General features: G+C 41.0%; 1 protein-coding gene across 1 annotated transcript in view; it reads left to right on the top strand.

Annotated features, from left to right (window-relative positions):
* LOC139750064 (uncharacterized) overlaps positions 1-15,887 on the top strand; it is a 278,496-nt gene that overhangs the window by 200,658 nt on the left and 61,951 nt on the right. The window lies entirely within an intron of this gene.

Genomic DNA, 15,887 nt, shown 5'->3' with positions numbered 1-15,887 from the left:
GTTGTTTAATTTGTTTATGGATGGGGTTGTTAGGGAGGTGAATGCAAGAGTTTTGGAAAGAGGGGCAAGTATGCAGTCTGTTGTGGATGAGAGAGCTTGGAAAAAAAGTCAGCTGTTGTTCGCAGATGATACAGTGCTGGTGGCTGATTCATGTGAGAAACTGCAGAAGCTGGTGACTGAGTTTGGTAAGGTATGTGAAAGAAGAAAGCTGAGAGTAAATATGAATAAGAGCAAGGTTATTAGGTACAGTAGGGTTGAGGGTCGTGTCAATTGGGAGGTAAGTTTGAATGGAGAAAAACTGGATGAAGTAAAGTGTTTTAGATATCTGGAAGTAGATTTGGCAGCGGATGGAGCCATGGAAATGGAAGTGAGTTACAGGGTGGGGAGGGGGTGAAGGTTCTGGGAGTGTTGAAGAATGTGTGGAAATCGAGAACATTATCTCGGAAAGCAAAAATGGGTATGTTTGAAGGAATAGTGGCTCCAGCAATGTTATATGGTTGCGAGGCATGGGCTATGGATAGAGTTGTGCGCAGGAGGGTTGATGTGCTGGAAATGTGATGTTTGAGGATAATATGTGGTGTGAGGTGGTTTCATCGAGTAAGTAATAATAGGGTAAGAGATATGTTTCCTATTAAAAGAGTGTGGTTGAGAGAGCAGAAGAGGGTGTTTTGAAATGGTTTGATCACATGGAGAGAATGAATGAGGAAAGATTGACCAAGAGGATATAAGTGTCAGAGGTGGAGGGAATCAGGAGAAGTGGGAGACCAAATTGGAGGTGGAAAGATGGAGCGAAAAAGATTTTGAGTGATCGGGGCCTGAACGTGCAGGAGGGTGAAAGGCATGCAAGGAATAGAGTGAATTGGAATGATGTGGTATACTGGTGTCGATGTGCTGTCAGTGGATTGAACCAGGGCATGTGGATCGTCTGGGGTAAACCATGGAAAGTTCTGTGGGGCCTTGATGTGGAAAGGGAGCTGTGGTTTCGGTGCATTATTACATGACAGGTAGAGACTGAGTGTGTACGAATGTGGCCTTTGTTGTCTTTTTCGTAGCCCTACCTTGCGCACATGCGGGGGGAGGGTGTTGTTATTTCATGTGTTGCAGGGGTGGTGATGGGAATGAATAAAGGCAGACAGTATGAATTATGTACATGTGTATATATGTATATGTCTGTGTGTGTATATATATGTATACGTTGAGCTATATAGGTATACATATTTGCGTGTGTGGGCGTGTATGTATATACATGTGTATGTGGGTGGGTTGGGCTATTCTTTCGTCTGTTTCCTTGCGCTACCTCGCTAATGCGGGAGACAGCGACAAAGCAAAATAAAATAAATAAAATATATATATATATATATATATATATATATATATATATATATATATATATATATATATATATATATATATATATCTTTCTTTTTCTTTTCTTTCAAACTATTCGCTATTTCCCGCGTTAGCGAGGTAGCGTTGAGAACAGAGGACTGGGCCTTTGAAGGAATATCCTCACCTGGCCCCCTTCTCTGTTCCTTCTTTTGGAAAAAAAAAAAAAAAAAAAACGAGAGGGGAGGATTTCCAGCCACCCGCTTCCTTCCCTTTTAGTCGCGTTCTACGACACGCAGGGAATACTTAAAGATACAACATATAAAAACAGAGAGCATCAAGACATCACCATATCAAACACTAAACATTTGACAGGTTTTCTCATAAGGACCTCACCATAATGTATAAATACATACATTTAAAACTACCAAAAGCATGAATATATATTCACTTTCCCTTTCACACTTGATCGCTGCTATTTGCATCAGCAAGGTAGCGCCAGAAACAGACGAAGAAAGGCCACATTCTCTCACATCCATTCTCAAGCTGTCATGTGTAAGCACCAAAATCACAGCTCCCTATCCACATCCAGTCCCCACTGACCTTTCCATGGTTTACCTGGGGATAGGGGATAAAGAATACTGCCCACATATCCCCTCCATGTTATAAAAGGTGACTAAAAGGGGAGGAACTGGGGGACTGGAAATCTTCCCCTTCTGTATTACTTTCCAAAATAAGGAACAGAGCAAGGAATCAGGAAAGGATTTTTTCCCTCTAAGGCTCAGTCATCTGTGTGTGATATATATATATATATATATATATATATATATATATATATATATATCACACACAGATGACTGAGCCTTAGAGGGAAAAAATCCTTTCCTGATTCCTTGCTCTGTTCCTTATTTTATTTTTTTTTTTTTATTTTTTTTTATACTTTGTCGCTGTCTCCCGCGTTTGCGAGGTAGCGCAAGGAAACAGACGAAAGAAATGGCCCAACCCCCCCCCATACACATGTATATACATACATCCACACGCAAATATACATACCTACACAGCTTTCCATGGTTTACCCCAGACACTTCACATGCCTTGATTCAATCCACTGACAGCACGTCAACCCCGGTATACCACATCGCTCCAATTCACTCTATTCCTTGCCCTCCTTTCACCCTCCTGCATGTTCAGGCCCCGATCACACAAAATCTTTTTCACTCCATCTTTCCACCTCCAATTTGGTCTCCCTCTTCTCCTCGTTCCCTCCACCTCCGACACATATATCCTCTTGGTCAATCTTTCCTCACTCATTCTCTCCATGTGCCCAAACCACTTCAAAACACCCTCTTCTGCTCTCTCAACCACGCTCTTTTTATTTCCACACATCTCTCTTACCCTTACGTTACTCACTCGATCAAACCACCTCACACCACACATTGTCCTCAAACATCTCATTTCCAGCACATCCATCCTCCTGCGCACATCTCTATCCATAGCCCACGCCTCGCAACCATACAACATTGTTGGAACCACTATTCCTTCAAACATACCCATTTTTGCTTTCCGAGATAATGTTCTCGACTTCCACACATTCTTCAAGGCTCCCAGAATTTTCGCCCCCTCCCCCACCCTATGATCCACTTCCGCTTCCATGGTTCCATCCGCTGACAGATCCACTCCCAGATATCTAAAACACTTCACTTCCTCCAGTTTTTCTCCATTCAAACTCACCTCCCAATTGACTTGACCCTCACCCCTACTGTACCTAATAACCTTGCTCTTATTCACATTTACTCTCAACTTTCTTCTTCCACACACTTTACCAAACTCAGTCACCAGCTTCTGCAGTTTCTCACATGAATCAGCCACCAGCGCTGTATCATCAGCGAACAACAACTGACTCACTTCCCAAGCTCTCTCATCCCCAACAGACTTCATACTTGCCCCTCTTTCCAGGACTCTTGCATTTACCTCCCTTACAACCCCATCCATAAACAAATTAAACAACCATGGAGACATCACACACCCCTGCCGCAAACCTACATTCACTGAGAACCAATCACTTTCCTCTCTTCCTACACGTACACATGCCTTACATCCTCGATAAAAACTTTTCACTGCTTCTAACAACTTGCCTCCCACACCATATATTCTTAATACCTTCCACAGAGCATCTCTATCAACTCTATCATATGCCTTCTCCAGATCCATAAATGCTACATACAAATCCATTTGCTTTTCTAAGTATTTCTCACATACATTCTTCAAAGCAAACACCTGATCCACACATCCTCTACCACTTCTGAAACCGCACTGCTCTTCCCCAATCTGATGCTCTGTACATGCCTTCACCCTCTCAATCAATACCCTCCCATATAATTTACCAGGAATACTCAACAAACTTATACCTCTGTAATTTGAGCACTCACTCTTATCCCCTTTGCCTTTGTACAATGGCACTATGCACGCATTCCACCACTCCTCAGGCACCTCACCATGAGTCATACATACATTAAATAACCTTACCAACCAGTCAACAATACAGTCACCCCCTTTCTTAATAAATTCCACTGCAATACCATCCAAACCTGCTGCCTTGCCGGCTTTCATCTTCCGCAAAGCTTTTACTACCTCTTCTCTGTTTACCAAATCATTTTCCCTAACCCTCTCACTTTGCACACCACCTCGACCAAAACACCCTATATCTGCCACTCTGTCATCAGACACATTCAACAAACCTTCAAAATACTCATTCCATCTCCTTCTCACATCACCGCTACTTGTTATCACCTCCCCATTTACGCCCTTCACTGAAGTTCCCATTTGCTCCCTTGTCTTACGCACCCTATTTACCTCCTTCCAGAACATCTTTTTATTCTCCCTAAAATTTACTGATAGTCTCTCACCCCAACTCTCATTTGCCCTTTTTTTCACCTCTTGCACCTTTCTCTTGACCTCCTGTCTCTTTCTTTTATACTTCTCCCACTCAATTGCATTTTTTCCCTGCAAAAATCGTCCAAATGCCTCTCTCTTCTCTTTCACTAATACTCTTACTTCTTCATCCCACCACTCACTACCCTTTCTAAACAGCCCACCTCCCACTCTTCTCATGCCACAAGCATCTTTTGCGCAATCCATCACTGATTCCCTAAATACATCCCATTCCTCCCCCACTCCCCTTACTTCCATTGTTCTCACCTTTTTCCATTCTGTACACAGTCTCTCCTGGTACTTCCCCACACAGGTCTCCTTCCCAAGCTCACTTACTCTCACCACCTTCTTCACCCCAACATTCACTCCTCTTTTCTGAAAACCCATACTAATCTTCACCTTAGCCTCCACAAGATAATGATCAGACATCCCTCCAGTTGCACCTCTCAGCACATTAACATCCAAAAGTCTTTCTTTTTCTTTTCTTTCAAACTATTCGCTATTTCCCGCGTTAGCGAGGTAGCGTTGAGAACAGAGGACTGGGCCTTTGAAGGAATATCCTCACCTGGCCCCCTTCTCTGTTCCTTCTTTTGGAAAAAAAAAAAAAAAAAAACGAGAGGGGAGGATTTCCAGCCACCCGCTTCCTTCCCTTTTAGTCGCGTTCTACGACACGCAGGGAATACTTAAAGATACAACATATAAAAACAGAGAGCATCAAGACATCACCATATCAAACACTAAACATTTGACAGGTTTTCTCATAAGGACCTCACCATAATGTATAAATACATACATTTAAAACTACCAAAAGCATGAATATATATTCACTTTCCCTTTCACACTTGATCGCTGCTATTTGCATCAGCAAGGTAGCGCCAGAAACAGACGAAGAAAGGCCACATTCTCTCACATCCATTCTCAAGCTGTCATGTGTAAGCACCAAAATCACAGCTCCCTATCCACATCCAGTCCCCACTGACCTTTCCATGGTTTACCTGGGGATAGGGGATAAAGAATACTGCCCACATATCCCCTCCATGTTATAAAAGGTGACTAAAAGGGGAGGAACTGGGGGACTGGAAATCTTCCCCTTCTGTATTACTTTCCAAAATAAGGAACAGAGCAAGGAATCAGGAAAGGATTTTTTCCCTCTAAGGCTCAGTCATCTGTGTGTGATATATATATATATATATATATATATATATATATATATATATATATATATATATATATATCACACACAGATGACTGAGCCTTAGAGGGAAAAAATCCTTTCCTGATTCCTTGCTCTGTTCCTTATTTTATTTTTTTTTTTTTTTTTTTTTTTATACTTTGTCGCTGTCTCCCGCGTTTGCGAGGTAGCGCAAGGAAACAGACGAAAGAAATGGCCCAACCCCCCCCCATACACATGTATATACATACATCCACACGCAAATATACATACCTACACAGCTTTCCATGGTTTACCCCAGACACTTCACATGCCTTGATTCAATCCACTGACAGCACGTCAACCCCGGTATACCACATCGCTCCAATTCACTCTATTCCTTGCCCTCCTTTCACCCTCCTGCATGTTCAGGCCCCGATCACACAAAATCTTTTTCACTCCATCTTTCCACCTCCAATTTGGTCTCCCTCTTCTCCTCGTTCCCTCCACCTCCGACACATATATCCTCTTGGTCAATCTTTCCTCACTCATTCTCTCCATGTGCCCAAACCACTTCAAAACACCCTCTTCTGCTCTCTCAACCACGCTCTTTTTATTTCCACACATCTCTCTTACCCTTACGTTACTCACTCGATCAAACCACCTCACACCACACATTGTCTTCAAACATCTCATTTCCAGCACATCCATCCTCCTGCGCACAACTCTATCCATAGCCCACGCCTCGCAACCATACAACATTGTTGGAACCACTATTCCTTCAAACATACCCATTTTTGCTTTCCGAGATAATGTTCTCGACTTCCACACATTCTTCAAGGCCCCCAGAATTTTCGCCCCCTCCCCCACCCTATGATCCACTTCCGCTTCCATGGTTCCATCCGCTGCCAGATCCACTCCCAGATATCTAAAACACTTCACTTCCTCCAGTTTTTCTCCATTCAAACTCACCTCCCAATTGACTTGACCCTCAACCCTACTGTACCTAATAACCTTGCTCTTATTCACATTTACTCTTAACTTTCTTCTTCCACACACTTTACCAAACTCAGTCACCAGCTTCTGCAGTTTCTCACATGAATCAGCCACCAGCGCTGTATCATCAGCGAACAACAACTGACTCACTTCCCAAGCTCTCTCATCCCCAAGAGACTTCATACTTGCCCCTCTTTCCAAAACTCTTACATTTACCTCCCTAACAACCCCATCCATAAACAAATTAAACAACCATGGAGACATCACACACCCCTGCTGCAAACCTACATTCACTGAGAACCAATCACTTTCCTCTCTTCCTACACGTACACATGCCTTACATCCTCGATAAAAACTTTTCACTGCTTCTAACAACTTTCCTCCCACACCATATATTCTTAATACCTTCCACAGAGCATCTCTATCAACTCTATCATATGCCTTCTCCAGATCCATAAATGCTACATACAAATCCATTTGCTTTTCTAAGTATTTCTCACATACATTCTTCAAAGCAAACACCTGATCCACACATCCTCTACCACTTCTGAAACCACACTGCTCTTCCCCAATCTGATGCTCTGTACATGCCTTCACCCTCTCAATCAATACCCTCCCATATAATTTACCAGGAATACTCAACAAACTTATACCTCTGTAATTTGAGCACTCACTCTTACCCCCTTTGCCTTTGTACAATGGCACTATGCACGCATTCCGCCAATCCTCAGGCACCTCACCATGAGTCATACATACATTAAATAACCTTACCAACCAGTCAACAATACAGTCACCCCCTTTTGTAATAAATTCCACTGCAATACCATCCAAACCTGCTGCCTTGCCGGCTTTCATCTTCCGCAAAGCTTTCACTACCTCTTCTCTGTTTACCAAATCATTTTCCCTAACCCTCTCACTTTGCACACCACCTCGACCAAAACACCCTATATCTGCCACTCTATCATCAAACACATTCAACAAACCTTCAAAATACTCACTCCTTCTCCTTCTCACATCACCACTACTTGTTATCACCTCCCCATTTGCGCCCTTCACTGAAGTTCCCATTTGCTCCCTTGTCTTACGCACTTTATTTACCTCCTTCCAGAACATCTTTTTATTCTCCCTAAAATTTAATGATACTCTCTCACCCCAACTCTCATTTGCCCTTTTTTTCACCTCTTGCACCTTTCTCTTGACCTCCTGTCTCTTTCTTTTATACATCTCCCACTCAATTGCATTTTTTCCCTGCAAAAATCGTCCAAATGCCTCTCTCTTCTCTTTCACTAATAATCTTACTTCTTCATCCCACCACTCACTACCCTTTCTAATCAACCCACCTCCCACTCTTCTCATGCCACAAGCATCTTTTGCGCAATCCATCACTGATTCCCTAAATACATCCCATTCCTCCCCCACTCCCCTTGCTTCCATTGTTCTCACCTTTTTCCATTCTGTACTCAGTCTCTCCTGGTACTTCCTCACACAGGTCTCCTTCTCAAGCTCACTTACTCTCACCACCCTCTTCACCCCAACATTCACTCTTCTTTTCTGAAAACCCATACAGATCTTCACCTTAGCCTCCACAAGATAATGATCAGACATCCCTCCAGTTGCACCTCTCAGCACATTAACATCCAAAAGTCTCTCTTTCGCACGCCTGTCAATTAACACGTAATCCAATAACGCTCTCTGGCCATCTCTCCTACTTACATAAGTATACTTATGTATATCTCGCTTTTTAAACCAGGTATTCCCAATCATCAGTCCTTTTTCAGCACATAAATCTACAAGCTCTTCACCATTTCCATTTACAATACTGAACACCCCATGTATACCAATTATTCCCTCAACTGCCACATTACTCACCTTTGCATTCAAATCACCCATCACTATAACCCGGTCTCGTGCATCAAAACCACTAACACACTCATTCAGCTGCTCCCAAAACACTTGCCTCTCTTGATCTTTCTTCTCATGCCCAGGTGCATATGCACCAATAATCACCCACCTCTCTCCATCAACTTTCAGTTTTACCCATATTAATCGAGAATTTACTTTCTTACACTCTATCACATACTCCCACAACTCCTGTTTCAGGAGTATTGCTACTCCTTCCATTGCTCTTGTCCTCTCACTAACCCCTGACTTTACTCCCCAGACATTCCCAAACCACTCTTCCCCTTTACCCTTGAGCTTCGTTTCACTCAGAGCCAAAACATCCAGGTTCCTTTCCTCAAACATACTACCTATCTCTCCTTTTTTCACATCTTGGTTACACCCACACACATTTAGGCACCCCGCTCTGAGCCTTCGAGCCTTCCTTATTTTATATATATATATATATATATATATATATATATATATATATATATATATATATATATTATCCCTGGGGATAGGGGATTAAGAATACTTCCCACGTATTCCCTGCGTGTCGTAGAAGGCGACTAAAAGGGGAGGGAGCGGGAGGCTGGAAATCCTCCCCTCTCGTTTTTTTTTAATTTTCCAAGAGAAGGAACAGAGGGGGCCAGGTGAGGATATTCCACAAAGGTCCAGTCCTCTGTTCTTAACGCTACCTCGCTAACGCGGGAAATGGCGAATAGTTTAAAAGAAATATATATATATATATATATATATATATATATATATATATATATATATATATATATATATATATATATATATATGGGAATGAATAAGGGCAGACAGTTTGAATTATGTACATGTGTATATATGTATATGTCTGTGTATGTATATATATGTATACGTTGAGATGTAGGTAATAGGTACGTATATGTGCGTTAGTGGTCTTGTATGTATATACATGTGTATGTAGGTGGGTTGGGCCATTCTTTCGTCTGTTTCCTTACGGTACCTCGCTAACGCGGGAGACAGTGACAAAGTATAATAAATAAATATATATATATATATATATATATATATATATATGTTTATATATATTTTTTTATTATTATTATTTTGCTTTGTCGCTGTCTGCGAGGTAGCGTAAGGAAACAGACGAAAGAAATGGCCCAACCCACCCCCATACACATGTATATACATACACGTCCACACACGTAAATACACACACCCACACATGCCAATGTACACACACACACACACACACACACACACACACACACACACACACATACACACATGCACACAATTCACACTGTCTGCCTCTATTTTTTCTGATCGCCACCTCGCCACACATGGAATAACATCCCCCTCCCCCCTCATGTGTGCGAGGCAGCGCTAGGAAAAGACAACAAAGGCCCCATTCGTTCACACCCAGTCTCCAGCTGTCATGCAACAATGCCCGAAACCACAGCTCCCTTTCCACATCCAGGCCCTACAGAACTTTCCATGGTTTACACCAGACGCTTCACATGCCCTGACTCAATCCATTGACAGCACGTCGACCCCGGTATACCACATCGATCCAATTCACTCTATTCCTTGCCCGCCTTTCACCCTCCTGCATGTTCAGGCCCCGATCACTCAAAATCTTTTTCACTCCATCTTTCCACCTCCAATTTGGTCTCCCACTTCTCCTCGTTCCCTCCACCTCTGACACATATATCCTCTTGGTCAGTCTTTCCTCACTCATTCTCTCCATGTGACCAAACCATTTCAAAACACCCTCTTCTGCTCTCTCAACCACGCTCTTTTTATTTCCACACATCTCTCTTACCCTTACATTACTTACTCGATCAAACCACCTCACACCACATATTGTCCTCAAACATCTCATTTCCAGCACATCCACCCTCCTGCGCACAACTCTACCATAGCCCATGCCTCGCAACCATACAACATTGTTGGAACCACTATTCTTTCAAACATACCCATTTTTTCTTTTGGAGATAATGTTCTCGACTTCCACACATTCTTCAAGGCTCCCAGGATTTTTGCCCCCTCCCCCACCCTATGATTCACTTCCGCTTCCATGGTTCCATCCGCTGCCAGATCCACTCCCAGATATCTAAAACACTTTACTTCCTCCAGTATAGGTGTGTATATGTGCTGTGTGTGGACGTGTATGTATATACATATGTGTGTGTAGGTGAGTTGGGCCATTCTTTCGTCTGTTTCCTTGCGCTACCTCACTAATGCGGGAGACAGCGACAAAGTATGATAATAATGATAAATTGATTGATAGGAGTGTATAAGTGATTCTTGAGGATGTAAATGTGCAGAGAGGTGCAGCTGGTGGGATGTGTAATCACTCTCATGTGGAAGTGATGGTAAAGGTTTGTAGAGGTTTTTGGAAAAGAAGAAACATTGTTGGTGAGAAGATAGTGGTGAGAGTAAGTGAACTTGGAAAAGAGACTTACGTGAAGAAATAACTGGAGAGACTGAGTGTAGAATGGCAAAAGATGAGAGTATATGAAGCAAAAGAGAAAGGAATGGGCAGTATTTAGAGAGGCATCACTGGCATGTGCAAGAGATGCTTGTGGCATGAGAAAGGTGGTCGGTACACATATTAGGAAGGGTGGTGATTCATGGGATGAAGAGGTAAAGTTGCTGGTGAAAGAGGAAAAAAGAGGCATTTGAGCAGCTCTTACAGGGAAGGTTTGCAAATGATTGGGGAATGAGAGGGCCTGGGAAGTGAGTCATTTGTTGATATGGCACTGATGGCAGATTTGAGTGAGAAACTGCAGAAGTTGGTGACTAAGTTTGAAAGAGAAACTGGAAGGAAGTTGAGAGTCAGTGTTACAACTGTGTGTTATGACCTGTTAGTTAAAATGGCACATATCTGTCTTCTAATTTTTCAGATTATTCCCATCACACACATTTTACGTGCTACAACACCATTGTTACATTCATCAAGTGCTTTTGCAAAGTCTGTACTGTCTATCCCCTACATACAACGTATGTGACTTGCGAACATCTGTACATATGACCGATAAGATATGAATTAAAAAATATACAGAAATATAAAGATTAAGCTTGGTCGTATGTCCACCAGTGCTAACAGCTGTGTGCTTATGATAGTGACTCAGACAATATCCTGGCATTGTGTACATTACAGCATCTCTCTCAGCTCTCATTTTCAGTTACCATTCAGTAAGTGCACATTATTCAAGTGAATCTAGTAAATTTTCATGCTGATTTAAACCTTTGTTGTATTAAACCCCAAAGAGGACAATGAGTAAGAGGAAAAACCCATCACATTTTAATGGATCTAGCAAGAAGCCGAGGAGGATGCTTGATTTAGAATTGAAAATGAAGGTAATCACCCCATATGAAGAAAGAAAGAATGTGATTGCAAGTGATCTACAGTTTCCCCATTTGATGGTCTCCACAATTTCAAGGGACAAAGAAAAATACATGAAGCATTGAAAGGTTCAGCAAGTATGAAGTCTATGAAAATAACAAAGCATCGAGAAGAACCCATCCTTGAAATGGAAAAGTTGTTGATGTTGTGGATGGAAGATCATATTCAAAATGGTGTAACACTAAGCTTACTAACAATTCAGGCAAAGGCTAGAAGTCTTTTTGAGATTTTGAAGGAGTGAGTGGGTGAGAATTACATCAAGAACTTCAGAGCAAGTCATGGTTGATTCAGTAGATTTAAAAGAAGATATAGCCTGCAGTATGTTTGAGTAACAAAGGAGCTCTTGTAAGGGTAGAAAATAAACCAAGATTTTTTGATAAACCATATAGTGATTTGAAAATATGTCAGTTCATAAAACTGGTTAAACAAAAATGTGTTAATCATGATAGAACTTGCATAACGTAAAAAAATAAAAACAAAATATGAACTAAGTAATCTTAAAAAAATGTAAAAGGAAACCACAGAATCATAAGATAAAGCTGGTTAATAAAAAAGAGATGATCATAATAGAAATTGAGTAGGATAAAAGAATGCTGCACAGGTATATGAATTCTACATGCCATGCTGACATACGTCTGACTTACTTCCATTTCAAGATCTGACTGACTGATCAGAATGGAACTCAGATGTGTGTTGGGGATAGATAGTATAAATGATATCAGCTTTTTGTTTGTTCTTCAGACCTTCAAAATATTTCTGATAGTGGTCAGGCAATTAGGAGAGATAAGATCCTCCTACCCTGAAACCATGTTGTCCTGGGTTATCCAGATTGTTCATTTAGTGTGCCTCTTATGATTCTCTTGAGGATTTTTAGTGATGTTATGTATTAGTGCTATTAGTCGATAGTTTTTTGAGATTTTTTTTCTTTCACCTTTCTGGAGTGGGGTGATGTGAGTTAGGTATTGTCACTTGGAGAGGAGATTATGCCAGAATCTAGACTTTTTAGTGCTCGTTCAAGAGGTATTCTGCATTTCCTATGAACACTGAGCTCCAGCAGTCAGATTGTAGAGCAGAGTGCGTGGGCATGCTCTCAGTAGCCCTTTTCAGTTGCTTATGTTTAAGGTGGTGTTGTAGCTCACTGACTGTCCTGTTCATATTGCCTTTTTAGAATATCTCTCATCTACTGACAGTCATCCAGAAAAGTACCATCTTCTGTTATTAGGGGGTTAGCAGAGGTTGTGGTCCTTGATTTGCATTTTGCTCATGAGAAAAGTATTTTGGGATGTATCTCTTTTTTCATAATGATTTCTCTATCCTCTTCTTCATTTTCCTGTATTTCATATGACATTCTAAGTTTATGGTATGTCTGTTAACTCATTGGTGAGTCACAGCTCTTTTAGAAAATCTGAAATCCTTATTTTCCTCATCTCCCCTGATCTGACCAAGGCCTTTTGTGCTTTCTTTTTTGCTGATATATTTCTGTGTAGGTAGTAGTTGGCAGAAAGCCAATGAGCAGAGAGGTATATTATTAGTACTACCCACCTGGGTATCAGGAGGGCTAATAACAGCTGCATAGTGAGCCAGCACTTCATTGGTTATCAGGTTGCACTCCTCTGACCCAGGTGGCTGTCCACAAACATACAATCTTTTCTTGTCACATATAACACTTGACAACACTTAACTCATGCAGCTCATTCTTCATAACTTAGATTTTCTGGTGGTGAGTGGTATATGCTAGCCCTACCTTTTAGCAAAATGGAAGGAGCAATTGATAGAAGTTGTAGGCAGGACTAGGCATCTCTGTTTCAGTCGGTAGGTAAGGTACAGGTATCGAACCATCATCTGACTGCCACCTCTTATCTTACTTCTGTCTGTGCTATTGGCAATCTGATCTTCAAATCTTCCCCTTACTGTATCCATACTTTCCTTCCCTAAACTAACAACTTCCTTCACTATCAACACGTAGTTAAGTCGCCTACCGACAACCACCCTTGGTGTAGTTTTTAATTACAAAAAAAGAATGCACTGACATAGTTATAATTAGACTTTCCTGCACGTCCCATCACTAATTGGGAATCCATGAAGATAGAAGTGGTAGGTAGGAATTAGGTAGAAGTAGTCAATAGGAACATTGGGTAGGAGCCTGTGCTAGACTTGCCCTTTGCCAGTGGCATGTTAAGGGTGAGGCACTAAAGGCTAAGAAGCAGCACTTGAGTTCACTAGTTATGGAGAATCTAATTCCATGGCCACCCCTTAGAGGGAGTTCCAGAGGGGAACAAGCATCTGAGATTTAGATAGATGGATAGATATATGTCTGTTACATGTTCAGAGTATCAAAGTGGTCATGTCTTTAACATGTTCATCCTTTATTTTGGTGTAGGCATGGTTTCCCATTGTGTTATAGACATTTGGTTCACTATATTTTCCAATTTTGTTTGCTTACTATTGAAACTGAAATGTTTTCCTCAAGCAATTCAATATCCAAAGTAGCTTTTACCTTGATTAGGTTGTGGTTAGAATACAAGGTGTTTGAGATGATGATGTCACATATTTGGTCCACATTATTTGTGAAGATTAAGTCCAGAATGTTAAAACTTGTGGTTGGTTTTGTGAATAGCTTTTTTGTAGCTGTTTGTCCAACCTTCCTCCAGTGTCAGTGAGTTCACCTACAGTGTTGTTCCATGCCTATCTCCATTTTTTTTATGTGTGATTAGTTGAAGTCCTGTAAGATGGGAATATTTGGGACTGCTTTTCTGAGGAGGGTGAGACATGATTCCTTGTTTCTTATTTATTCTGTAAATTCTTGTAGATTAATACATCGACCAAGTTTCAGTTTCCGACATTGACAAAAAGTATTTCTACTACAGTACATCATGTTAGAACTGCACGAGCTTAGTTGATGTAAGAGTATCTGTTGTATACAGTCCAACACTTCAATATGATCTAGTTATGTTGCACCTGAACAGGTTGTGATTTGGAATCCAGACCCTACATTTATATAGTCCTTGGTATGTATTTCAGTGAAGACCACAAATACTGCAGTTGACTTATTCAACAAGCCAATTATAAAGTAGATTTAATTTGCTCTGTGTAGTTTGAGCTCCTATATATTAGCATAAAGAGAGAATGTTCCTTGACTTGTTTCCATATTGTTGAGGGGAGTTAATATGCTCTGTTCTGTTAAGTTTGATGGTGTTTTTAGTTCCTGTAGGAACCTGATGTGACTAGTTGGAAGAGGATTGTGGTTTAAATCTTGATGAAAGTGAAGGGGAAGCATATTGGTTACCTCCAGGATGATACTGATTTAGTGTAAAGATTTTTATGGCAGAGATCTATTGAAATATGAGCTTATTATATATCAGCCAGATGTGATTCCTGTTGAAGAGCATTTTAAGAAGGGATGGCAAGCAGCTAAAAACCAATGAACAATAAGGCAGGAGTGTAATTCGTTGTATCCTTGGAGAGAAAAAAGCTGGTATTTCTGTTTCATTCTGGGATGTGGTGATAGAAATTCAAAGCCCTAATTGCTTCATCATAGCAACATATGACCACTCCATGTATGGTAAACTTCACCCATTGGATGAATTTTAGTGAATCATTGCAATGCAAAGACTATGACTAGCAAAACATTCATATAGCTCATCTGTTTGTAGGCCCCCATGGTGATTCTCCAAGGTAGACTTCCAGGGCATGCGTTGCTATAAAGGGAACTTCACCACATTGTCTCCTTCTTGAACTGCCAAATTAGATATAAAACTGCACAGAAGGGCAGAAAATAAGAATGCAAAGGTGAAGAAAACATATAGTTGGAATATTGAGCTGAGAAGAAGGTAACTTAACAATAATTATCCCAACATTTCAAAGTAGACTGATTGAGGGACAGAATTATCTCTGGAGAGAAATTTTTGTAAGGAAAAGAAGCCATTCAATCATATGCATCCCTAGCATCTCAAGCAAAGAGATTAATAGAGGGATGGAAGAGTTCAAGGCAAGAAACTACTATGCAAGGTAGAAGGCCACCTTATAAGAGGTTATTTTTGAAGTCACCACCTGGTGCCGCTCCAATCAAGACTACAGTCAGCAGTGCTGTAAAATCAGAGTGAAATAGTAAAACCTTTGAAAGAATTTAACTCCCCCAAAAAATAAACAAAAAACTAGAAATTAGATTTCACATTGAAAGTTTTTGTTAAGACTTGG

Source organism: Panulirus ornatus, chromosome 9 (genome assembly GCF_036320965.1).
Source record: "Panulirus ornatus isolate Po-2019 chromosome 9, ASM3632096v1, whole genome shotgun sequence".
Classification (NCBI taxonomy): Eukaryota; Metazoa; Arthropoda; class Malacostraca; order Decapoda; family Palinuridae; genus Panulirus; species Panulirus ornatus.
This window is presented reverse-complemented; position numbering and strand designations above follow the sequence as displayed.